The sequence below is a fragment of the Dermacentor albipictus genome, chromosome 3, assembly GCF_038994185.2.
Source record: "Dermacentor albipictus isolate Rhodes 1998 colony chromosome 3, USDA_Dalb.pri_finalv2, whole genome shotgun sequence".
In the NCBI taxonomy this organism is placed as follows: Eukaryota; Metazoa; Arthropoda; class Arachnida; order Ixodida; family Ixodidae; genus Dermacentor; species Dermacentor albipictus.
In genome coordinates this window covers 24,386,240-24,411,807 of record NC_091823.1, presented here as the reverse complement: position 1 = coordinate 24,411,807, position 25,568 = coordinate 24,386,240, and the positions used below count along the sequence as shown (strand labels likewise).

The window sequence follows — 25,568 nt, the reverse complement described above, 5'->3', positions numbered from 1 at the left end:
AACACGCAGAAAAAGAAGACGGGAGCGTCCATGGGCAGCGAAACGGCCAATCTCTTCGAAGCGATTCGAAAGAAAGAGAGCGATAATGGTGGAGCTGCACAACATGCACCAAAGAAGCGCGGTGCTTCTCATAACTAAAAGAGCCTCCGGCTCCGTCTCCGGGCGCCAATGACCACACAAGAATGCTCGCCGTCGCGTCCAAAACGTGGATTCTTGCACTTCTCGACGAGACGACGGGGCAGAGGCAGCCAGAAGAAGAATTGGGGCGGCGGAGAAATGTGATAAGCCCGGACGTATCTATTTCGGGAGCCCAGCGCCCCCTGCGAGCCACCTTGTGGATACGAAGACGAGAAAATAAAGCGCCAAAGACGTAGAGAAATGTTAAAACGCCAGCAGAGAAGAGATGCACAGGAGAGAGACAATGGTAGGAAGCGCAGCAGGCGACGTGCGCTGGCAAACGCAAAGAAGCAACGCGCGTGCGCACGCATGGGAGAGCCCCTGCCACAACTTTCCATTTCCTTGAAGGAGCAATAGGCCACGGCCCTCCCTATTCGAGGCGTGTCATTCAACGCGTTCCGGCATATTCGAACGACAGAGCCGGGAAGAAGCTGAGTACAGAACCGAGAACGGAGTACAGACGACCTCTTTTGACAGTGCGATGGGCCGGAGTTGAATGAAAATGAATAATCTATTCGACGCGCATGCTTCTAATCTCCCGAGTCGTGCACGAGGAGAGAGCCGGTTTCACACGAACGCCCAAGCCTTGTTTCGTAGTGTTACCTTTGTAAAATTTCGTTCTCTTTAAATTCCGTCTCGGCACTCGAACGAGGCTCGCCTATTTCACTCTCAGCCAGCTATCTCTGCGTGCAGCCTAATGCGTTTCCTCCTAGCCATCACATGTGGTCGCAAAGTATACGGTGACTTCTGTTTCTTTCTTCTTCTGCGTGTATGGCAAAAAGCAAAGGGGGGGGGGGGCTAAGTAATCAGATTAGGGCACGCCGAATACAGTTCCGCGTCCAATCAGGCGCAACAGGCTACTCCTGTTTTGCATGGAGTACTGGTGACCATGAAGCGGGGGGAAGAACTCAGAAGAGAAAAGACACGTACCATCGCTCTTCCTATAAGACGATAACGATGAATGGATGGGTCTACCAAGCAAGTAAGCAAGCGACTGTGCTGTACTCCTTGCATACAGTGAAGCCGTTACAGGACCACCACCAAGACAACTCCAGAACGTAATCCACCGGTGAAACACACACAGGTCCAACAGTAAGGAAGCGCGCTTTCTTTAAAAACAAGGGCTCAATTGCTCGAGTGTCTTAGTTCTGCAAAGAAACCGCGACGGAGCGCCATCAGCAGAAAGTTGCTGCGGTGTATCACTAAGCACGGCGCATGCTCACGGGAGTCTCCGCTGTGGGCTTATACTAGAAGTGAACAGCGGCGCGAGATACCGTGTTTACTCGCGTAAGACCTGTACATTTCTTTTCCGAATGTTTGCCGGTTGCGGGTTTTACACGAGGCAGGCTTATGGCTACTAACTGACGCCTCGAACTGCGCTCACACTGCTACGCAAATAATTGCAACCACTGGTGGCCGACTGTGAACACACAGTCGCCGACCAATTTTTCGGGCACGGACTATAGGGCCATCTCGTAGCGGCTTGCGGGAATTATCCAGCACGAGTGTATGTGTGCGACGCTTAGTGAAACTTCCGACTTTTCACACTCCAAAGTGTGGGTGCTGGCCTCACGCAAGGGCGGGCCTTAAACAAGTAATTACAAAATATCAGCTGACTTCGCGATTGAGTGCTTCCTTGCGCATGTGCGAGCAGCATTTTTAAGCTTGTACACCGTGACTGCACTGGGAATTTCCGAGCAAAACGAAACGCCTTGCAGGAGGAACGTCAAGCGGTGGTGAAAGGGTTGATACTTTCTTGAATCGTATACCACGAAAGATGTTTGGTGCACCAGAACGAAGTGCAAAACGCATCTCTTAACATAGACCGCACATGACGTTTATTGCAGTTAGCAAACCGGTAACTTCCGAATTTTCGCTTCCTTGCAACTTAAACGAAAACGGTATAGAGCTGTTAACGCGACATCGAAGGTTAGAATAAACAGCGAAAGGTATTCGCTCTATCTCTCTTTCCTTTTTTTTTTCTTCTTTCTGCGTCCTTGTCAAAAAATAAGTCGCTCGGACTTGAGCCTGTTATGGCCTTTTCGCTCAATATAGCAGCTTAACACTCGCCACGGCATATAACTTAAGTACCGGCACCAAACACTTTTATCCGAATGGTTCTGCAAGAACTATGTTGCCTGTTTGGTGATAAAGAACTGCAGAATAAATGTATCCATAGAGCACCGCTGCAACTATTTCTATCTCTATTCATGGCGTACAGAGCAAGCGTCTTTTTAGACGAGGAAAAATTCCATGCCAACTTCAGTCACCTAAAAAAAAAAAAAGACGGCAATAGAAGCCGCGAAATATCTGCTACATGTAAACACAAAAGAAAACGTTGCCTTGCTTTTTTAACGCATTACATCTCAAGACAACGTTCATGCAAATATCTGCAACGGTGCTAAAGGAGTGTTGTAGACAAGACAAATAAAAGACGCAATGGAGAAAAAAGGCGGTCCATGCATGCAGTGCGCCGAAAGAACAAAGAAACGCGCTACTCAATTTTCTTGCCAGAAAACAAGCCGAGCTGCATGTATCTACAACGGGCAAGACGCAAGAAGCAACAAAGAAAAAGTAAAACAAGCAATCCGGATTTCGCTAGACGCCAACGCGATAAGTACAAGCAATAGACAACAAATGCCTAGACATTGCCGCCTCCATTGAAACACCTGCATTGCCGATGCACGCTCGGAATAGCGGCAGGTGGTACGCGTCTTTATCTTTTGCTTTGTCTCCCGGTCGATTTTCAAAGGCTGCAAAGAAGTTGCACGCGAACGAGGTGCATAATGAAATTTTCTGGCGAAGTACATTATGCACGCTACAAAGGAAACCAAGCATTTCAAATTAGCTTACCAAGAATCTCTCTGCCGTCCGCCAACGACAGCGCTTGAGAAGTTAAGTACTTGGGACTGCTTTGACCTTCTTTATCTTGACATATGCACAACACATCAGGCAAAGGTCACAATTACACCCATCAGACTACGGTCGTTGTAAAACCAATCAAACGTTCTCAATTACATTGTGTGTTGGAAGTAACTGCTAATAAAATAAGTAGGGAAATAAAAAAAGGTGAGATACCTCAAGAAAAAGATTATATATATATATATATATATATATATATATATATATATATATATATATATATATATATATATATATATATATATATGAGTTGCGCTAAGGGAAGGCAACAACAGATAATGTGTGCAAGCGTCTCATCACAGCTGTATGTGTCGCACGTGGGGCTGCTAGCCATTCCAATAAGGAAGGCATAAGAGCTTGTAAATGCTACGCCTAGCGACAGACGGTACAGCATGGTCTGTTCACGTCGTGGTATAACCCAGGCGGTAGATGTATCTGTATATCTAGAGGCAACGAACGCAAACGATACATGATGAAAACGTTGGAGCCCCGCAGATGCAAAGCACATTCACGGGACATCCATCGCAGCCCAGCCGCAGCGTCTGTTCGCGAAAGCGGAACGAAGACACGGAGAGGAACCAAAGTGCAACGTCCTTGAAGCCATTGAAAGATTATGTTGTATGCAGTCAAAGTTCTGGACACTATAATACACGATAAATGACCACACGATAAATGGACACACGATAAATGTCCGCAACATAATAACACAGAACTGTGACACCTCATCAAGAGTGATTTACGATGTAGGTAAGTCAATCGATGACAAGCATCTGCCTATTTTGGTTGAACCCACCACAGCAGATGTATTAATTATTCAAGTCCGTCGTCTAAAAGAATCCCGTTGTGTGAAGATAACCTTCAAGGCAGGAAGCTTGCCGTCACACGTGAAAGTAGGAATTTTTCGTCATCCAGTGCGACCTTTCGTTCAGAGACCTCTCCAGTGCCGCAATTTCACTTTCACTTCCTTTACTTAGAGACCCTTTTAGGAGGTATTGCATAAGAGGTGGAGTAAAAAATATTGAACATTTTCTTACAATGAGTATCGCGAGGTAACTGACTCCATGAGGGCGGATGAAATGGTCATAATAGCGATACCGTGAGCAAGGTCGTACCAGTCTTTGGCTGTTCGAAAAAAAAAGTACATGCAAAAGTGACAGTACGCGCGCGGACGGGCGACATTTAAAGAATGCCCTGAGCGAATTGTTTGAAGATCGGGCATGTCAGCGGTACTTGCGGAAATTCGACCGTGCGCCCAAAGTGGTCTGCGCAGCACAGTGCAGATGTTTGTTGTGCGGCTAACTTCAAATGTGCCAACTGCTCTGGCCCCCAAGAGGCGTCGTCGAACGACTGCCCGAGGTACAAGACAGAGCTGAAAGTCTTCAAACAAACGGTGAGAGACAACTCGGCGCACAAGGAAGCCGCCGCCAAAGTGCGACGGCGTCCTGCTCACCGTAGACGATCTACTAAAAATACTGACACCGTCGTAAGAAAGACGTTACTTCCTGCAGATGGCGCTCTTCAGCCGGTCACCAGAACAACGCGTTGTCTGGTGACGCAGTGAATAATTCATACACAAAATTTTCATATGACCGCATGTGATTGTATTAAAGACCTGTAAGAAAAACCTGTGCGACCAATTTTAACCAGGTGCATCTCTCCCTATGTTCCAATCTTTTTCTTTTTTCTTTTGCCCCGTAATCAAGTGCGACTCGCAATTTCAAGCAGCTTATCACCAACTAGCAAAGGTTAGTAACGTCCTCACATATGCGAGATGTCAGGCCAGATAACCTATATGATCGAACTTCCAAGCTTGCTCCTATCCGATAGAGAGAGGAACATAGGCGGTCAGTTATTCTAATAATGCTGGAAGCTCGATGCCCGAATAGTATATGGTACGCGCATCAGCCGCAAGGCAGTCAGGACGGCGACTTACCATGAGGGGGCCGATGCGCGGAAACAGTTTAAGGGTTACAAAAGGAAATGCTTCACGAAAATGCTTTTATTGGGAGTTTCCTGCCCAACTTTGGATTGCGGGTAGCCGTGACAAAGCCCCACAAGCACATACGATCGTCGCCGGCATGCATACCTAGATTCTCTTATCATCGCTCGACAAGAAAGCATGGATCGCTCGCGAGAGAGCCCATACACCACGGCTGGCCTTTCGCGACCTCCGTGTCCCAGTTTCCGCTATGACCTCGAAAAAAATAAAGTTGAAAGAAACACACTGCGCAATCGAAAAAAAAAAGAAATGTTCGGCCGTGTTGTTTATACCCATATTTCATGTTTCTCTTTGCTCTCGGGTAGCGGCAAAAGCGAGTGTTCTTGGCACTTCCCGTTTACGATCACTTCCCTTTCAAGGCATTTCCATTTGTCAAGACGGTGCCGTCCTCGAAAGAAGCGCGCTTCTCAGCCGCACATATTTACAGCAGCAGCCGACAAAAGGGACAGAACCGTTCACGCATCTTTCGCGGAGCGCGACGCGTAAAACGCTCTACCCCTACCGATCCTTCACGCAGCTAACCACGAGTGCAAACAAACAGAGCGACGCGCCATGGGTCCAGCGGACCACTACGCGAGCCAGCTGACAGCCTCGCGCGTACAGTGCTCCCCGTTTCTCGGAATCTGACAGCTCCATTATCTCTATCGGTGCACAATGCTCACTCGCTTTTACTTCCCCCTCCCGCGCTTTCCGCCGCTTGTATTATTATTCTTTTGGAAGCAGCGCTCGTGGCGTATACGGTCGACCAGTTCGCCGTGTCTGTCGGGCGTTCAAGCGCTGGCAGTGGCTCGGTGAGCGACGCTCTTCCTTCCGGGAACGCGGGGCGTCCAACCTGCTATAAGCATTCGGCCTGTCAAAGCCATTCACGTCACCCTGGAGAAGCGCCGCCCGCTTCTTTGCCTGCTATCTTGCATACTTTCCTCCTCTTCCTTTTCTTTCCTCTGATTTTTTTTTTCCTGAAGGTGCAGTGCATGTGACAGGGTAGGTCACGGAAACCAACGTGCTTAAAAAAAAAAAAGAAATCTTTTACGCACCCTACTGATGCGTGAACCAGAAATAAAAAGATTATTATTGTTGTTGTTATTATTGGGTCCTTCGATTCTAAGCAGTTGGAACAATTTCGGAAACAAGAAAGAAATGCGGACGAGCCGGTGGCAAATGACCTATGCTCCGCTTGCACGGCGGATATGTGATAGTCTGTCTTTAACATTATGGGGCTTTGCGTGCTAAAACCCCGATCTGATTACGACGCACGCAGTGGTGGGGAACTCCGGAATAATTTCGACGTGCACCTGCATATATACACGGGCGTTTCGCATTTCGCCCCGCCGAAATGCGGCCGCCGTGGCCGGGATTTGATCTCGCGGCCTCGTGCTTAGCAGCCCAACACGTGATGCTAAAGGTGGAGGCTAAATGCAAGCTCGTACGAAACCTTAGCGTCGTCTCTGTGTCCCGTGAGAGGCATGATAATTATTCGCCCCTTTATTCCCTCTGTAATGACCACGTGCCAAGGCTGACACTTTCGCAATCAAAATCATCACGTAGCCTCGCCTCATCTTTAACGCGATAGCGCCAAGGCCCCTCTGTCGCAGAAAATCCGGTGTCGGCGGCATTATCCGTGAGAGAAAAATAATCCCGCCAACCATGCAGGCCCTCCACCTGGCGCATAGACTTTACTGAACTAACTGAATTTCTCAAAGTAAAATGCGACAAAAATTCGTAAAGTACGACTTACACACAACCTACAGACATGACAGCGTCGGATTGTAATTTGAATATAGGAGAAAACGCAATTCTGTTACGCGGAAACTCAACACAAACCCCTTTTCCAGCTGCCGTTTGAGGTTTGGCACGGCTGTGCATTACCTCCGGGATCGGCGCACGCGAGAGGTCGCGTTCTACCAGAAAGCTCGCCTCCGTGCATAGCGTTCGCTATGCACGTGCGCACCGTTTCCGAGAGCTTCATGTCCTCTTCTCCCAAACTGGACGGAATGGCAGCAGGTCATAACACACTGTCACTCGGCTATCATCCCGCTCATGCGAAGGTCAACCGGCTTCCCTCACTGGTCGACTTTTTGACGGAATTCGGGCCCTTCTTGCGTGCGCTACGGGTATGCGCGCGCAAGACGGGGCCTAAGGAGACCACATCCAGGTGTCGAATGTTGTGTACGTGTGTTCCTCTCTGCCGGCTGCGTTCCCTTTGTGCCCCGCCGGCCGATGGTTACTTGGCTCGTCGGGGTCTTGACCTCGGCGGGTGCGCGCACTCTTCCGTCCTCTCGATGTTCCGAGGCCACGCCTTTCGATCGTGCCCCTGTCTGTTCCTATGTTTCTATTTTCTCTGCTGGGGGATGCGCGATGGCAGGCATTGGCCGAAGCATAGGCGACATCTTTATGCTGTGCTCTTTGTTTTCTCTGTCCCGGTGCATCGTTAGCGGCCATCGGCGACCATTGGGCCATGTTTTGTGTCGCAATTAGATGTTGATTCGGACGCGTTGCTAAGCTTGTCTTTGTATCGAATCCCATCTTAATGAATGTTCTTTTGTTGCTTCCGGAGAGCTTCACCTTGCTGCGCGCGCGGTCTCGCCTTCCCCTATAAGTGGGACCAGCTGGAAGCCACGGTGCACGCATCGGCGTCCAGGTTCTGTTTGAACTATGAAAGGTCAAATTACACATGTGCATCCCTCGTTCTGTAGTTATACATAATTATAACCACAAAACTTTCAGCACTCACAGTAAGGGGGATCGCTTCAAGCCTGCGGTCAGAGGACGAAGGCAATCGAAAAAGAAGCAACATGACTAAAAGCAAAACAGCGCCACTTCTTCAGCTCCGCAAGTTGTATGCATGCTTCGTAGAGCTGGCCATAGGCGTTTCCTTAAAACTAACTCAACGGGCGTTCACAACTGTAGTGAAGTGTAACCGGTCTCGTCGGCCAAAATCAGTCACGGAGGCGCGCGCCTCTGAACGAGCGCTCAAAGAGCATTTAACATCATACGTGTGCCTGTTACAAGTATACACCCCAATGTAACAGACAAGCGTACACACCCGCCTCGGGTGAGCAGTCTGTAGCGTAGAGAATCGTGTAGTACAGAGCGCCGGCGCCCACGACGACGAGCATACGTGGGTAAAGCGCCGTGGTATAGGACAACAACCGGCGTGGTTGTCCGAGAGAAGTCAAGGAAGAGCTGGCCTACTAAACCGGTGGCACACGAGGGCATGATTCATCGAGACGAATATCTCGGGAGCCGGAACACCCAGCGTGAATGCTAACAAGGAGCCGCGTAGGTAGAAGAGCGCCGCCCCACCAGGCGAACGCGCGATGTCGTCTTCGCTTCTGAGAGTACTTTTTTCGTCGTTACTTCGTTGAGTTCACGGCGCTCCGAGGGTCGCGTCTCGAGCGCAAGTCACCGCTATCATCGCGGTTCGGAGGGCCACCCGGTCTCCTGCGCCGCGCTGTGTACCTGCGCGAAACGGCGGGCGCGCGCGTAATTCGAAGCCATCGTTAATAAAGCCGAGCACGCCTTTCTCGCTTCATTCTTCACGCATCGGCCCGCAAGTCCACTGAAAGGGCGGCCCGAACAACAGCGTCCCCGCGGGTCAGCGTCGGTCGCCGGGCGGGAGCTCACCGCCGCGCGCGAGGACCGCAGCCGGTGTGAAGGCCAGCATGAAGCGGGGGTCTGCAGCGAGACTCGCTCTCCACTGCGGGTCCAGAGCAACCGATTTGGACGCGGCGCTATCGCCTTATACACGATTCCCGAACGACGCAGGCGTGGGGAGGGTCGCTCCCGACGGCATTTACATGCACGCCGCAGCGACGAACGCTGCGTTGAAGTTACGAGAGGGAGCACGTGATCAGTGTACAAGGCAGAAGAAGGGCGGGTGTCTCCACAGGCGAACTAGGGCCAAAGCAAAGCGAGCCAAGGCGATCCACAGGGGACCTGCGCTGTGTGACTCGAATGTTCGGTGCAGTGGGCCAGAGGTTAACAGCCGCAGCGAGCCCATCGAATTAGAAGCATAACTCTCTCGGATAACATAACGCTATGGTCTCACAGCCGGTATTCGCCCAAAGTGTCTATTGTGCTGTAGGGAACGCACAAAAGTCTTGAAATGCGACAACTGATCGAGAAGTGAGATGGAAAGAAGTAAGATAATTTTAGCATACCTAAACGTAGTAAAGCGACGAAGTAGCCATTCGCTTTTTTTTTCTTTCTTCTTTTTCTTTTTTTTACGAATAGGTAAGGGGTCTTTTGGCAGGCTTTTCTGAATCTGCAATCCCCGTTGAAGTTTCATTGCGATCAGACACCGTGCTCTAACTCACAGATGCATAAGCAGCATGGATCGTGCGACAAGCACCCCAATGGCCGACCCAAACAGAGCACGCCGCGATGGGCGAAATTCAATCGAGTAGCTTTCGAACCGGTCGTATAACTACCGCGGTTCGTGCAGTAGTTTACTTGGCACGCTGCCTGGATTTTGCAAAGCCCGGAGACAGAACTCGCGTTCGGCAGTACGGGAGACAACACTTCGCGGAAGAACCAAAAAGCGAGCGCCAGCCGCCACTTCCGGCGATCGGCGGCATCGCCCGCTGCACGCATCTGCGCGCGCGCACACGAGGGACGACAGGGCGTGCGAGAGCCGGCAGCAGAAATTAGCCCGCGACGTCGGCGATGAGCACGGCCGCGAATTAATCTCCCGGGCGCAGGGCGGCGTAGAATTACGATGCCCCTTCGCGCAGGCGGGGCAGCGCGTAACGAAGGCATTTACTACGCACAGCGCGCGACTGCGCGCCGCCGGCAAAGTGGTCACGCCTGGACCGGCGAAGGAGGCGAACAGTGAGCATGGCATGCCTCGCCACCTGAGCGGTAGGCGCTTGCATGTCCGGCCAAATAACGCAGGCTCGCGCGCGGCTAATGCGCGCACGCCTCGCGGTTAATGAATGTCGTAAACAGCTCTCTGCGGGGACCGCTTTGCCAGCTCTGCGGTCGCCGCGAAGGCCCTCCCCGCTAAGTTTCGTTCCGCCTCGGCATCGAGCGAATCCGACACCGTCGCATTCGGAATAGCTGTTTGTATACGATTGCGTGTTCGTGCGGGCGAGCGTTCAACCCCCTCGGCGAAGACGACGCAGTTCCGACGTTGGCCACCCGTTTCGCGCACCGTCTGCAGTGTTACGAGGCCTTTCGCCGATCGTCGTAAGAACGAACACTTAATTCCTTTTATTTTTCTATTCCATAAATGTTATCGCGAGAATTTCGCTTCAGATGTCATCTCGTACGTGCGCGGTCTAAATGACAGTAATGTTGGCGTAGTGTTTTCCGGCGTGTTTAGCGATGGTACGAAGTCCTTGGCACTTGAACCCGCGAGCAGCTTGAGTAAATGCATGAGCTGATGATATCTTGGAAAATATCTACAAACATTCCACAGCTATCCTAATTCTCCACAAGAAAAGTAGGAAGATACCTATAAAGAAAGGGGTCAAACAAGGAGACACAATATCTCCAATGCTATTGACTGCATGCCCATGGATGAAGTATTAAGGCTAATAAATTGGGACGGCATAGGAGTAAGGATCAACGGCGAATATCTCAGCAACCGTCAATTTGCAGATTGCATTGTTCTGTTCAGCAACAGTGGGGACGAGTTACAACAAATGATTGAGGACCTTGACAGAGAGAGTGTAAGAGACGGCTTGAAGATTATTATGCACAAGACAAAGATAATGATCAATAGTCTCGCAAGGGAACAAGAGTTTAAGATCGCCAGTCAGCCTTTAGAGTCTGCGAAGAAATGCGTTTACCGAGGTAAATTACCCACAGGGGACCCTGATCATGAGAAGGAAATTCACAGAAAAATAAAATCCTAACTGGAAACTTACCATTATCACCAAAAAGAAAGGGGTACAATCAGTGCATTCTACGGACCCTAACATACGGGGCAGAAACTTGGAGACTGACAAAGAAGCTCGAAAACAAGTTAAGAACCGCACAAAGAGTAGAGCGATCGAACGAAGAATGATAAGCTTAATGTTAACAGACAGGAAGAAAGCGGTGCACGGATCAGAGAGCAAACGGGCATAGCGGGTGTTCTAATTGACATTCAGATAAAGAAATGGAGCTGGCAGGTCATGTGATGCGTAGGTTAGATAAACGGTGGACCATTCGGATTACAATATAGGTGCCAGGAGAAGGGAAGCGCAGTCGAAGACGGCGAAAGACTAGTTGGCGTGACGAAATTATGAATTTACATTTGCAGGCGCAAGTTGGGATCGGTTGGCGCAGCACTAGGGTAATTGGAGATCGGAGGGAGAGGCCTTCGTCCTGCAGTGGACTTCAAATAGGCTGATGATATATATAATGTTTATTATGCGCGACACGAACACGAGCGGATAACCGAAATGTACGGATATATGATAGGCAAACTGTTAACCACTATTCTATAAGCGCGCCCTCTCAATACACTGAATATCTCTATGGAAACGCGAGAACAGGAGTATTAGGTTACATTATGTCCTGAGCAATACCTTCCATCAGATAACGACTGATACGCCCTCCAATGAACTATAGTAACGCTAAGAAAAATCCAAACTTCAAAACAGCTACAGTTCGCATGATTTATTTCCCTGTTGACGCAGGTGCAGAGAAATAGGCGTGCAGACGGGCACGAAGGAGGAGGTAGAGAGCGAAAGTAAGAAGGAAGGAAGGAAAGATTGGACAGAGAGAAAGAGAGGCAGCGCTGGACTCCAATGAGACGCGAGAAGGGGCTTTGCTTTGGCAGCAGTATAAGCGGAGATCGGGCTAACCATTGGTGCGAATATATCTCACACGAGAGGGAGCCTTGATAAAGGCGGCACGCGGATCAGAGTGCGCAGGTAATACGCAGGTATCCGCGCACTTTGCGCAGACTCACACTACAGACAGATAATACGAAGCCCCGGCAAGGGTTTGTGCGGGGGGAGGGAGGGGGGGGCAATGGAGTGCCGGTGTTGCAGCCCGAAAGCAATTTAGTAGCGAACCTCCCCGTGGGCATAACGAGCGCCATTTCTGCGAATCAAATCAATGCGGCCCCACGCCACTTACGCGGCAAGCTGCGAGTGTCTCTGCCAGTGAGGAGGGAAGGGGATCCAGGAGCCGGGCCTGCACAGCAGATGTGGGAGGGTGTTGCACAAGCACTCGTACGAACAAGCAGCACCACAGGAGCGCCCGCAATAGCAGCGCAACAAGCGGGTACGGAAGGGTTGAAATACCAGGAACGTCGTATCGCCGAGCAGATGGTAGGTCTGCGAGCGGCGCATGAAGGATAAGAGAAGTGGAGGAGGCACTCGGAGCTTGCCAAGACGGATGGTGCTAACGAAAGCTGCGCGCTAGTAATACGAATCGCGCAGCTCGGACATTTATTTGCTAGTGTTAGCAGCGTCCTGAGCGGAGGACTGATAGCCGAATAAACAGAGGAGGAAAACGGCGCCGCCATAGAGTACGTGAACATAAAGACGCACATAAACGGCTGACAAGCCTGATCTTTTGAGAGACACCCATAGCCGACCGCCGCTGCACACTCACGCCGTCTTAGCATAAAAAGCGCACGAAGGTGAAGGAGGCAGCAATCACTCTCGCGAGAGCTCGCATACCTGCGGGCCCTTCCCGTCGGTGCGCAGCGAGCAGTGACTGCGGCGCGCGTGCCAGGGACAAGCCCCGCTCGCTAATCATTTCGCGCGTAATAACTCTATCTCCTCGCACCTATCGCGCGATAATGGCGGCCTTCCGAGGAAATTCGCGTCACGCCTCGCGCCGAACTTGGCTCGCCACAGGAACGAAATGTCCGGAAACGGCACGGCGCCAGCTCCGGCAACTCGGCGTGGCCGCTGCAATAGCCATGCCAGGCACGTCCGTTCGCACCCACCGTGTACCTCTTCTTCCGCAAAATAAAAAAAAAATTAAAGGGGGAGGAGAATTGCTATGGTGCGGTGACACCGTAGCCGCGATGCCTTCTGTTGCCTGCAGGCTTCTGATGATACACGCATAGGCGTTGTGTAAACGAAGCCAGCGTTAGTACAGCGAGCGGGCACCTTTTAGAAAACCATCACGTTGCTCGTTCCTATGTATTGCAGAGGAAGCAGGGTGATCAGACGTCTTACAGCATGACCAGAAGCAATGAGAGAGGACTGCGTACAGGTGCTTGTGAGACGCAGCAGGACATGTGGCTACGTGACGTCATGAAAATGAAATATTTGTTATGAATTAGGTTACAGAGAAATTCACTCAGTGCCGCCTCTGTGACTTAATCCAGGCTCGCCAGCGCTTGTCATGCGTCAACACAGATATGCCGACAGTCTGGCGATCTTCCAATGTGTTACGAAATTCACAACGGCTCAAATACCGCTTGCCGCCGGTGTTTGTAAATGAAGGAATTGAGGAGTAGGAGGAATGCGAAGAGTTGCGAAAGAAATTGGATGAAGATATAGATCGAGAAATGAGATAACAGTGCAGCTTCACGCCCAATGTCCTAATAAAAACATGACCTAGTCAAGCTTGCCTGTGGTAGTCGAGCCATCGGATACGGTCTTCGACACCTGGAAGTAGCTGCCGCAGGTTTTAAGATCGGAATGAGCGATTTGTGTGCATGTCCAAATCGCTCATTCGGCTGTGCATGTCCCCGAAGCGCGAGCTCGCCAAAAGCAGGTGTTTGTAGCGCGAGAGCATGCTGCATATACTGGGAAAGAGTGCTGGTGTATATAGTCATACACGAAAAGGCACTGTTATGGTCTCTGTTGACCTTGGGACGCTCTCCTGTTTATTTGTACTTACGTAACTTGATGTCTTCACGATACATATAACTATGTGCAATTTAAGCGTGAAATCGCAAAGTAGAAGTCTGCTCTGAACAGGCAACGTACTAATATGTAAAACGGAAGCCAAAGGGACAACTTGAGAGAACACTGGTATTTCGCCCTTTATTTTATCTTTTTATTTTTTTGCAATGGCAGCAAAGAATATTGCTTGCGCGCATAGCAAACAAGTGAGTTTAATAGCTAACGCTTCGTCGAGGTGCATCCTCCTGTACCGATATACACTATAAGGCACCAAAGCGGGTGAATTTCACACTTAGCTGTGAAAACAGACAGTATTCGCAGAGGCAACCATTACTGGCTACACTTAATACAACTGCACAGGACAAGGCATTAGAGGTGAAATTTAGAAAAAAATATGCAGAACAAATATTCAGAAGTGGAAACCACATGACATACGCTCCAGTGGAACACAGTAAAAGCGTTGAAAAAGCAAAAGAAAATGAAGACGAAGGCGATGCCGAATGCGAGCGTACGCGCTTGTCAACGGTGCACGACCAGAAGAGCGCTGTCGTTTCGAAATCGCTCACACTTTCATTTCGCTGGTGACACGTGGTAGAGACGAAGTCAACGGCGGAGCATTTCCTTTTTTTTTTTTCGAGAGAGAGAGACATATACGTGTAACGTACCAGATGACAAACGCGCGTTGTTTCTCGGAAAGAGTAATCGTCACCGGCCAGCACAAAGCGGTGTCCGTCAGGAAGCGCGCGCGGCCAGAAGGAAGCCAAGCCGTCGTCGTGACAGAGCGGCGCGCGAACCTGCCGCCGCCGGACAGGTTTGCCGGCGCTGTCCCTCTCGGCGGGGCCTCCTCGGCATCGGTCACGTGGCAAGGGCGCGAAAAAGGGCGGCCACCGCGAAGAGAAGCCGAGCCGTCACGCGACGTCGACGCCCGTCCGGAATCCGAACGACTGCACAAGGACGTGTGATGCAACGCCGCCGAACGGGCCGCCCTGCAGACCGCGGGCCAAACGCGCACATATTTTGTTTGGCCTCTCGTGCATGCGTCTCGCCCTAGCCGCGAGCGACCCACAGCTTAGAAGAGCGCATTTCCGACACCCCCTTTTTTCTCTCGCTTAGCGAGCGAGAAAGTGCGCCTCCGACAGAAATGAACCGAAATGAGATCGGCGCACGGAAGCGGTCGTTGAAAGGGACTCCCCGCGGGGGCAAGCCGCATTCCCGCGCATTCGTGCAGGCGCGCGTGCCCCGCGGGACACGCTGCATGGGTGCTCGCTGCGGACGCAGGATCAAGGAGTGCGATGCGGCTGCTGCTTGTGTGGATACGTTGATTTCAATTTATGCCCGCTCAGTTTCAATCCGACCAGTGGCGTTTTGCTTCCCCGCGAAGATCGATAACACTCGGAACAATAGTTTTTCTCCGAAACGCCACATTCCCGATGTAATCTCCGCGTGACCCATATCTCGCGGACTGACTGCCTTTGCGGACAATACGTACTGGCACAGCTGCGCATTCTTGCAAAACAGATTATCCGCAAAGCAGCACTTCTTCGACGCAGGCAGCTTCACCCTCGCGAAAGGCCACAAGTATCCTGCGCCGGGCGCAACTAAGCAAGCTCCAAGAGTGTCAACGTGAACCCTTTTCATGCACACAAGTCGCATCCGCTACCTACATCCAAAATTGAAGAGCCCTGGCAAATTTAGCACATGAGACAAATACTTCTGAGCCTTCGGGGGGGATAGGACCCGTAAACAGCATGCAATATTACTCAAGTCCAGTGTAGAGCTGCTTCCGCTTTTTCCCAAAAGCTTAAGGACTTTAAGCACGCAGCGGTCGGAGAAAGCAGCAGTCGTTTCTCGCCTATCCAGGACATGCAGTTTGTTGACGAATACTACAGGTCCAAGCCGAAACCCGTCACGCAATGGCCGCCTCCATGAGTTGCTATGGGCTGCGGACAAATACATGCCCAGGTTTTGCTCGTTTGTTTGTTCTTCCTCTCTTTAATCCGTAATCATACATTACACCGTGGAGCAGCACGCTATGCCTGTCGGTAAGTTAACCTCTCCAGCCATGATTGAACTTTCTTCGTCGCTCTCATAGTACCCGAACCTGTCGTCCGTGTAATTATACAGCTAAGTTCTTTAAAAAAAATTATCTGGCTCATTCTAAGTTCCCCTTGTCAGGATAAGGTCATCATTTTAGTGCTAGGTTCGAATTAATAACAAGCACGGATATTGTGTGCTAGCTAAAGAAAGGTGCACCTGACGCCATCAACCCGTTTGTTACGCTGAAACTGGTCGCTGAATGACAACACATATGCGAGAACAGCACAGTAATGCGAGCGCGTCATATTTCTACCTCAGCACGTATATGAGGCGCGGATGCGAACGCTAGTTAAACGAAAGTTCATCGACACGGTGGAGTTACGGCCAAAACGCACACTTCACTCCAGCGAATACACGGTCCTAACAAAGTCGGCAAGCTGGCCCAAGATCATCCCGCGAATAGAAACGCCCGAGGTCCCCGCGGGCAGCATTCCACGTGTTCTTTTGTTCACGTGCATACCTGCACGGTGGCGCCGTTCCAAACATGGCAACTCGGTGTGTATATCATTTATTATGATACGCCGCGGGTAAATGCCAGCGAGAGCTGGCCTCATTTGAAATGTATCGGGAGTCCGCACTGAACGTGACTTGGTACTTAACTACGACAGCGACGCGCTGCGTATATATACACACAGCGCAGAAGCGTTGAAGGCTACACGTGTCAAATACTCGAGAATGAGAGGTCAGCCGTCGCATGAGCCACCGTTACTTTGTTTTCCCCATGTTTTGAATGCGCTCTCAAAATAAGCAAAGATAATTGACATAGTTGAAATATGCATAAAGCACAAACTCGTGTACATGTAAAGCTACACGACAGGAATACATGATGGGGGCCTAAATGATACCTTCTCGGAATACACACAGTATCGGTGAGCCGCGTTACTATAGGCATCGAGGCTCACCGGCTGACCATGCTGGCACTTTAGCAAAGCTGTTGTCGACTATACTCATGCTGACGCAGCAGTCCAATTAGCAAGGAGGAAAAATCAAGGTGTCAACGAAACATGAAGAAGCAATGCGAATGCCAGAAGCCCTGCAAGAATCGCTCATGCCGAACCTGCCTATAAAAAGCGAGTGGCGGAGAGGGCCTGCCGCACTCGATGAAAACCCGAGAGGACACTTGGAAAGACAGCAATCATTACAAAGTGCGACACGGCAGCGTGAAGTGAAACATGATACTACGAAACCGACTGTTTCACAGCGCCGTTGGCATCAGGACGATCGCTGCACATTACACGTAATACCAGAAGGGAGTTAATAATGCGGAACTCATTACCTTCGAACGATGAAAAAATAGACATGAAACTCAGGGAACGTTGCTAGAGAAAAAGAAAGTAAAGAACAAACACGATGACCAAGCACGGAGCGGCATTCTAATTTCCTGCCTGACTTCACATTTACTCCTGATGCAAGGACGAAGTTTCTAAACCAAACAACAAACCGCGCATCGATTCACCTGCTCCCTCCGCCTACGTGCCCATGCACTCCTTAACAAAAAAGGTTCTCACTCAAGAGCCTTGAAGTGTAATCACATCCACCACTTGCTACAAATGTTTCAACGGTGTCCTGTTTTCCTTCTGGCCGGCATTTCTGGTTCAGACGCTGGCTGCTATTACACTGGAGGGTCATTAATGCTGCTCCGTCTTCATCAAGCCAACAACCGAGGCGCACACTGGGGGCAATCTGAGATCCGCTTTATCAACGTCGACTACACGGCTGACTTCAACTTCCTGCATGCAGCGCACTTCGCGTTTTCTTATGCGCTGCCTCTTTCTTATTTTTTTTTATTTTTGTTACTTGGGCGCACACAGATGTACACGCCTAGGTGATCTCACACACACAAATTATTATGCAGATATGTAGTAACGATTTATTTACGCTGGTAGATTCAGGCTTTTGGGCTACTCATACCCCATACTTTTTTTAGGCATACTTTTTTTTTCTTCAAAGGCACTTCAACGATGCGAATGACAGCCTGGTTCCCAAACGTCCAGCACTCCGATGTTGAGCGCCGCGATGTCTGGAATAGAGATTGATTGATGGGAGTCCCAAAGAAAAGCAGGGGCTATGAAACACTGCGTAGCGAAGCATTCCGGATTAACCTTGACCGTCTGGAGTTTGTTAACGTGCGCCCTAAGTTCCTACAATACACACGCCCTAAGTTCCTGCAATCTATACTCGAATGTGCCAACCAGGACTGCCGACCATAAACCTGGAATAATTATTACGGGTCGCCCCGCATGCTACGCGCACTACAACGTTGACGGTCCTTTTCTTTAACATGTCATTTCTTATCTAAACGAAGCTGGCAACGACGAAAGTGTTCCGGTCACCACGCGACGTTTTGAGGCCCTTTTCAGCTGCCCACGTGAAGCAACAGAAGCCACAATTCGATCATTTTTCGTTGCATATATCACAAGTAGAATTTATTTTAAAGTAACTTAAGCAACGCTACTGTGGCGAGCTCCTAAACATGCCAATGGTCACATGCCTGGATCTGCATGCGCGGGCATGCGAAGTCCGCCGTACGTTTTGAAGACGCTACGAGCGGTCATGGGCCATGTATCCTGGTCGAGTCGCTGAGTAGCAAGGTCGATCTCAATAAGAGCGGAAGTTTTTCGAAGCTCCCAGTGTGCATGTAGCGCAACGCGAGCTCGCGCTGCACACACGCGGGCAGTGGGTTGGAGAATTATGGCAAATGCACAACACCTATTACGATCGATGTGTCCGTCACCTCCGTCTCGCCATGCATGCTAACCACTTCTGCAGGGTAGTAACCGCCCCTTGATGCATTCCCCCATCAGCGGAGATCGCTATATATATAGAGTGATGATGTGACACAATTTGTGCAAGGTTGTACGCGTTCTGCCCAAATGTGCACCTCGGCGTATCTGTTCAATATGCAGACTCAGATCCCGCAGTGCTAAGGACATCTATGCACGCTTCCATATATTCGCTCGTTGAGCTTCAAATCACCATTAGTCTTTTGTAGAAAAGAGTCAGCGGTATCAAAACGACATGTCTTATTTCTCCCAGGCCCACTAAACAGAGAGAATTCAATATAGTTAAGTCGACACTTATGAAATTAATAAGCAGGTCTGTCTAACCGTGTTCGGGGGATGTGCAAATCACAAAGGGCGCAAAAACGATGGATGGGTGGTGACGCCACCTGTGACGTCATGGATTGTGACAGCGTCTGTTCGGCGCTACTGTCAATAAAGGCTAATTACAGTAGTAGTGAGCGCAGGGCGAATTGGTGTATATCACACACGATACAAAACAGACAGAACAGCGCGAACAACAGAAGACGCAGGAAAAAACAGAACGCGCACTTAAAAGGACGGTACTGCCTTGACAGGCAGGGCCGTTTTTTGTTTAACTGCTGTCATGCGTCTTCAGTGTAGTTCGCGCTGCTTTTCATCATGCAAGGATAATTACACTGCTTTCTAATCTACGCAAGGACTGTAATACCCGCCACTTTTTAAAGGTTTTCTTGCACGAGAACGGTCGAATATCTCAAAACTACAATGAATCCCTGACGTCACATTGACGTTATTGGCGCCGCAGTTGGGGCATGAAAATCAAAAGGAACAGTTTGACCTTTGTTATCACCGATAATAACCAGAACGCGTGCGCCAAATATATGCAAAGAGACCTTTGAAAGAATGCCTTACTAAATATAGCCGACGCAGCTTAATCTTTTTCTAATTACTGCCCTTATTAAAGACCATGATGGGCAAGCAACAATCGAAATGCTTTCGCGCATACGTCTAGGTAAAAGAAAGTGTATAAAAGGTGACGACGCTAAAGTTACAATAACGGTAAAAAGAAAAAGAGAAAATACGCTGAAGCTAGGGATTCAATTTCCTTCATTTGTACTCTGCATATAGTTGAGGAAGGCAATGACAGGCGCAGGCTGAACGGCCAAGTTCGTACAAGTTCGGTGTTTCAGCAAAATGCACGAGCACAGAAAATCATTTCCACTTCCGATATATACTGTCGCAGACAGCACTGGCCTCGATCTCAATTTTGTGCCGGAATAAGCACACTAGGCATCCCGGGACTCAAGGTGTCCAAAATCGAGCTGTAAGGCCGCATGATTGTTTTGTATACTTTCGAAGTGTTGCTAGTTGCCTAGTGCTATGCGTACAGAGATGGGTTCCGTCCCCCTACGCGTCCGGGCGGCGCCACCGTGTCTGTTTTGGGGAGCCCGCTTGGTGTCGGGCACGGTGAAAGACAGCTACTCTTACACCGTGGTGTCGGGTGACGAGTCACGTTGCGCGCCATGGGGGCGCGGTGCGGATGCGAAGAACGCATTCGGAGACCGTCTTCTTGTAAACACCGAGTTCGAATGCCGCCGACGGTCATAATTTTTCCACGCAGACAAACCCTGAATGGGACTGCGGTATACGCGGTGTTGCGACACCGGCTCCCGAGTACTTTGCTGGCTAAAGCCGCCGCCGATCTTTGTGATGGCCTGGCAATAAATTGTGCACGCCTAGCGCTCTTCGCTGAGGCTCCCGTTGGCTGCGTGGAAATAGGAAAGGAAAGCGTAGTTGCAGAAAGAAAGAAAACAGTTTGTTTTCCAATACATTTACTCCGAAGAGTAAGCCTTTGGGTTGTGGCCTACCAAACTTTTAACTATCATTGTCAGTTGCATTTGTGGGACGGGACAACAGACCTACTGTTTGTTGACAGATCAGTGAGGTTCCGCACAATGTTGGGTAAAATGAGTCTGGGCTCTAACAGTCATTGAGACCAGGCGAAAAGTGCGGCACTGTTTCTCTATTGTTCAAGTTGCGATTCATTCGCTTTATCTGTCACGTATCAAAATAGAAACATTTACCTACAGAGAGAGCAAATGATAAAGGAAAGGTAGGAAGGTTAATCAGGACTGAGTCCGGTTGGCTACCCTACACTGAGGAAAGGGACATAAACAATGCTTGTCCATCTGATCTACATCGCTTCCTGTCTGCGTTTGATCATCACTGCCGATCATCGTTCGAGAAACTTCACGTTCCAACGAATAAAGCAGAAGTAAAAAGATGAACCTACGACTAAAGATTAGTGTAGGTCAGGAGCTTATCCGCCTTGAATGCTCGAGGACATTATTGACGGACCCACAATTTCCGGGTCCAATTGACTCCTTCTTCCCGCTGTTCGGTGTTGGAACATGTGACTGTAACTTACCCGAACCGCCTCAATGTCTAAACGATTAGTGTGGATTCCAATATCTCTGTCCCTGCTCATTGGAACTCGTCTCCAATTGCTGCATGGTCTAGACATCTGGACCACTTGGTTTTTTAAACTATAGATTTAAGGTGCCGCTATTCACCGGTGCTCTTCGTAAACTGAAGAAAATTGACAATTTAGTGACTGACCATCCCAAGGTGCGCCTAGAAACAAGTATACTGTCGTCAACGCTAGCGTCGCTTTGTGATGCCGCCGACAAAGTAATTCAGGTCAAATTTCAGTGGGCACCTGCGCTGGTGAGGTCATTGGCAACGAAAGAGCAGATGCTCTTGCTAATGAACCACAGCACCACCCCTTTGTTGTGAGGCCCTTTAAGGCGCTGTATACACAACTGTGCACGGAAAGATTGTGCGTCGACAGCAAAAACAATGACGAAAGTAATGGTGGTTAAAATGAGTCGCATACATCTTGAAACAATTATGATTGTAATTGTGCTGCAGGCTTGAATAAAATGCGCAATATGTTTTAGTAAAACGAGGGTGAAGGTTGACGGTTAGGTATTCTCGCTCACTGTGAGTACGTGGTCGTATGCAGCCGGTTCACTTATTTCATTGTTTACACAATGTGCTGCATCAGGCATAATTTTCAAGTGGCTGAACAGATGCTTTTTAACACTCCTAGACATGAAATTGTTGATGTTCTGATATCTGTCGCCACTAAATACCATACATTCATTCATCCTGATATCTGTTGTTCATGTAATGAGCTTTCGCATGGTGTCCACATTCTGTAACCTTGACAAAACTCATTAAAGAATTCGAAATTCTTATTCTATTCTGCAGCTGTACACTTTTTATGCTTCTGAAGATGTAAGGATTGCGGTAAAATGAAGTTGTAAATCAATAGACATAGTTGGGGTCAGAGAGGGCACAGAGGTCGGGAGCGCTGCTGTCTCCATCTGGCACGTTGCATACGGTACACCGCAGTTGGCGACACTGAGAAATTCCACTGGTCCTGCCAATTCTTCAGCGTTGGAAGGAGAACGCTGCTGGGCAACGTAAGAATAAGAGGGTTTCCTCGAAGCACCCGCGGAACATTTTTCCTTGAAGAACCGCAGAAGGTACTCGAGAAAGTGTCACGCAATCTGGTGACATTTCCTATAGAGATTGACAGAGAAATAAACGGTAAGGCGGAGCAATCCCCAGATTGCCACGCAGTCTCGCTTGTAGCAACACCACCACTTCAGCGACGAATACCGCATTAAGCCGCCAGCAGGAGCTGTAAACGCTGATTCTGCAATCATCTAAGTGTTCTCGCTACCCTATAGGTAAAGCGTGACGCGAGAACTCAAGCTACAGAACGCTTATTACGGGCGCCATCAAATGCCTACCATATCTTAGCTAGCGAATGCAACAGGTCAGGTTCGGAAAGGCCACGTTAATCAATCTATTTGTGATCAGACGAAAGGAAGACACGGGCATGTAACTTATGCGAGATCTTTAAATAGGAGCAAGTGCGCACTCACCCCTGAGGACGGACACAATCCTTCGAAGTCTCATCGCTCTCTGACTGGCATCCTGGCGCATCGCCCAGCAAGCGCACGTCCGAATAGCAAGAAGAAAGAAAAGTACGAACGCAGTCCACGGGGCACCACAGAACACGTGGAGACTGGTGGCGCGCGATTAACGCTGCGTGAAAAGGCACAGGGAAAAGTGCAGCAGAAGTGCAGGCACACCGGCGGCTGACGAGGCGCGCGTCACGCTGCCAGCCACGTGCGCCGCCAACGCAACGAACTGCGATGCTCCGTCGCCGGAGCGAACCGAAACCGCGCACTTTGCGACCGCCCCCCTTGGCCAGCCTGCGCCCACACGACAGGCGCCGCGAGTGTGCGGCGAAGCAACGGCAGCGCAGACTTCGTTCTTACGCACACCCGCCTTTCCACCAATGCAGGCAGTGAGAGAGCAACGGCGTGAGCCAACCACGTGACGTGGTCACGTGACTTGTCCCTACCGGCATCACGTGGTAGCGCCGGCGGTCGACGTCGAGCGCCAAACAACACGCGGAACAAGCCGCGAACGAGTTTTTCCCGTACGCGGATTTTGTACGCGAATGCACCGGCCACGCGAGCGAGAAGCTAGCAGGCAGGCAGGGCGAGCGCCGAGGACCGGGACGGCCTTTGGGCACCGCCGGTGAAGGCCGCCGGTGTGGGTGCGCGCAAAGGCGGCACAACCACCGCCGGCGCAACGCAGGCCTGGCCCAGCTCTCTAAACAGCGGGGAGCGAAGTGCGCGAGAGAAAAGCGTAAAATATACGAGCGCCAGGCGGTTCCTTCGAGAAGCAGCGGCGGCGCTCTGCGTATGAATCAAGGCGCTACGCGGAAAAGCGGCAGCATCGCGCCACAAGTAAATCGGCAGAGAGGAAAAAGAGCAGCCCACAGCGCGCAACTCATCCAAGAGCTTACAGTTGCGTAAGAGACCGACCATCGACGACAAGCGAAGTCGATGAGGGTGTTTATGCTATACAGGGCGATGTAAATGAGCTAGAAAACTACAGGTATATTTGCGCCCACTGAATTGATCCCAGTATTTTCGTGTTGTAATGCGGACTGGCTCGAGCAGCGGACCGACAGCACATTTCTCATACAAGTGCTGGAATTTTACTCGCACGCACCTTATGCAATGTTTCAGTACGCAACAACTACTGAAACAACATGGTGTGAGAAAAATATGGATTTCACGAGTGCGCTACCTATAGCAAATCAACGCAAAAATGACAACCGTGCGAACGAGTTAAAGTGTTTGTTTCTGCGTTTGCTTATTTCAGCTTTTACAGCGAAGCTGTTTACCTGACGGACCTGTACGAGTGAGCCGTATGCATGGTCTCGTACCTAGGCTGGCTAACATCCGTAAAGTGAACAAAAAAGATGGCGGCGCTGCGTGTTCACGCCGGGAGGTTATCTGGGCTGGACTGTAAAGCGAACAAAAAAGATAACGAACGATAGTACGGCGCAGACGAAAGAAAGGACACGTGATATCACCGCGTGATTTTTGTTAATTAGTCGATTATGCATCTCAATTTTTTGTACAAGTAGTGTCCCCCGCTTCGAGTAGACCCCCTCATGAACTAGAATTGTGCTATCTGACACAGGCAACCTTTAAATGTTTTTGAAAGTGTTCGCTGAAACATCCTGTATATGCTAAATATAGAGCGACACATCAGCTCCAACAACGTTTATAGTATAGGCTATCAGTAGCACAGGCAGCAAAAACAAGAAAGACAGCACAAGGTCCAAACGATGTCACCTAACGTCAGCTGCAAGTCGAAATGGGCGGATTCTCCACAAGATCTCCAATACACAAGGCTCAATTCTATGTCCTGCACAGCTTTTCGGTCGTGAGCGCGAGGAGTTCCGACTGGTAAGAGCCTAATCAAGCGCTGCGCATCAATTCCATGTCCCCTGCCCCGCTTTCGTCATTCAAGGAGCAAAGACGCCACTTAGAAATAAAAGCAAAACAAAACAAACACTTTACAGAAGCATACCCGTCGCAATATTTTTATTCCGCTCCTTTGTGCAAGGAGTCCTTCTCACCGCGCTTCCCAGAGCCCGATAAGGAGCTGTTCGCAAGTGTCCGAAGAGGCACTATCCTGAAGAGAGATTAATTAACGGGGCAAGAAAGAGGAGGGCACGTAGAAAGGACCTTCAAGCCTGACGTGACACTCAATCGCGGACGATGCCACCGTGTGACGGGCCCGCTCCATCCATTAGCTCCGCTGTCAGCGGTCGCGGTATAACGCGTCGGAAAACCGCGGGGAGCAAACGCCCCTTCAAAGACCGCGTGCGCGTGACGGAAGCGCCCCAATTTAGAAGCTGTTAAAGACGAGCGACGCACCGACCGCACGCCTAGCGCCTGCTCGATGGAGGGCCACAAAGGTGGGGAGATTGTCCGAAGAATGCCACGAAGCAAATCAAGTAACAGTGACGAGGTTGACAGATAAGAATGCAATAATGGCAGAAGCCTTTCCTCTAACTACTAAAAGACTGGCGCGCTACTTCGAATACGAGGAGCTAAAACGCGAAATGGGTTGACGTACAACATGCCCAGCGGGAATGCCCCAGTTCACAGTTAAGGCTGGCCAAGACGGTCAAACTAGCGCTTTCCCCTGCAAACCTCGCGGAGTCCGTGCAACAACGTAACAGCATCGTCGGCCTCTGAAGCCACTAAGCAACGTTCCTTTACGGCGCCCTTTTACAAATGCTGCTGCAGCAGTGCGTGAAGAGCTCCCATACAGCAGCCACTGGAACAATGTTATTGCTACGCTTTATAGGCAGCTGTTCCACAGCTGCAGTAGTAGGTGCAGAAGGGATCCACGTAAGAGCAA

At 50.1% G+C, this 25,568-nt stretch overlaps 2 protein-coding genes across 8 annotated transcripts in view; both read right to left on the bottom strand.

Moving 5' to 3' along the window:
* The window catches only part of LOC135903923 (RWD domain-containing protein 2A), a 481,045-nt gene that overhangs the window by 76,432 nt on the left and 379,045 nt on the right, over positions 1-25,568 (bottom strand). The window lies entirely within an intron of this gene.
* The window catches only part of cv-c (crossveinless c), a 448,361-nt gene that overhangs the window by 85,269 nt on the left and 337,524 nt on the right, over positions 1-25,568 (bottom strand). The window lies entirely within an intron of this gene.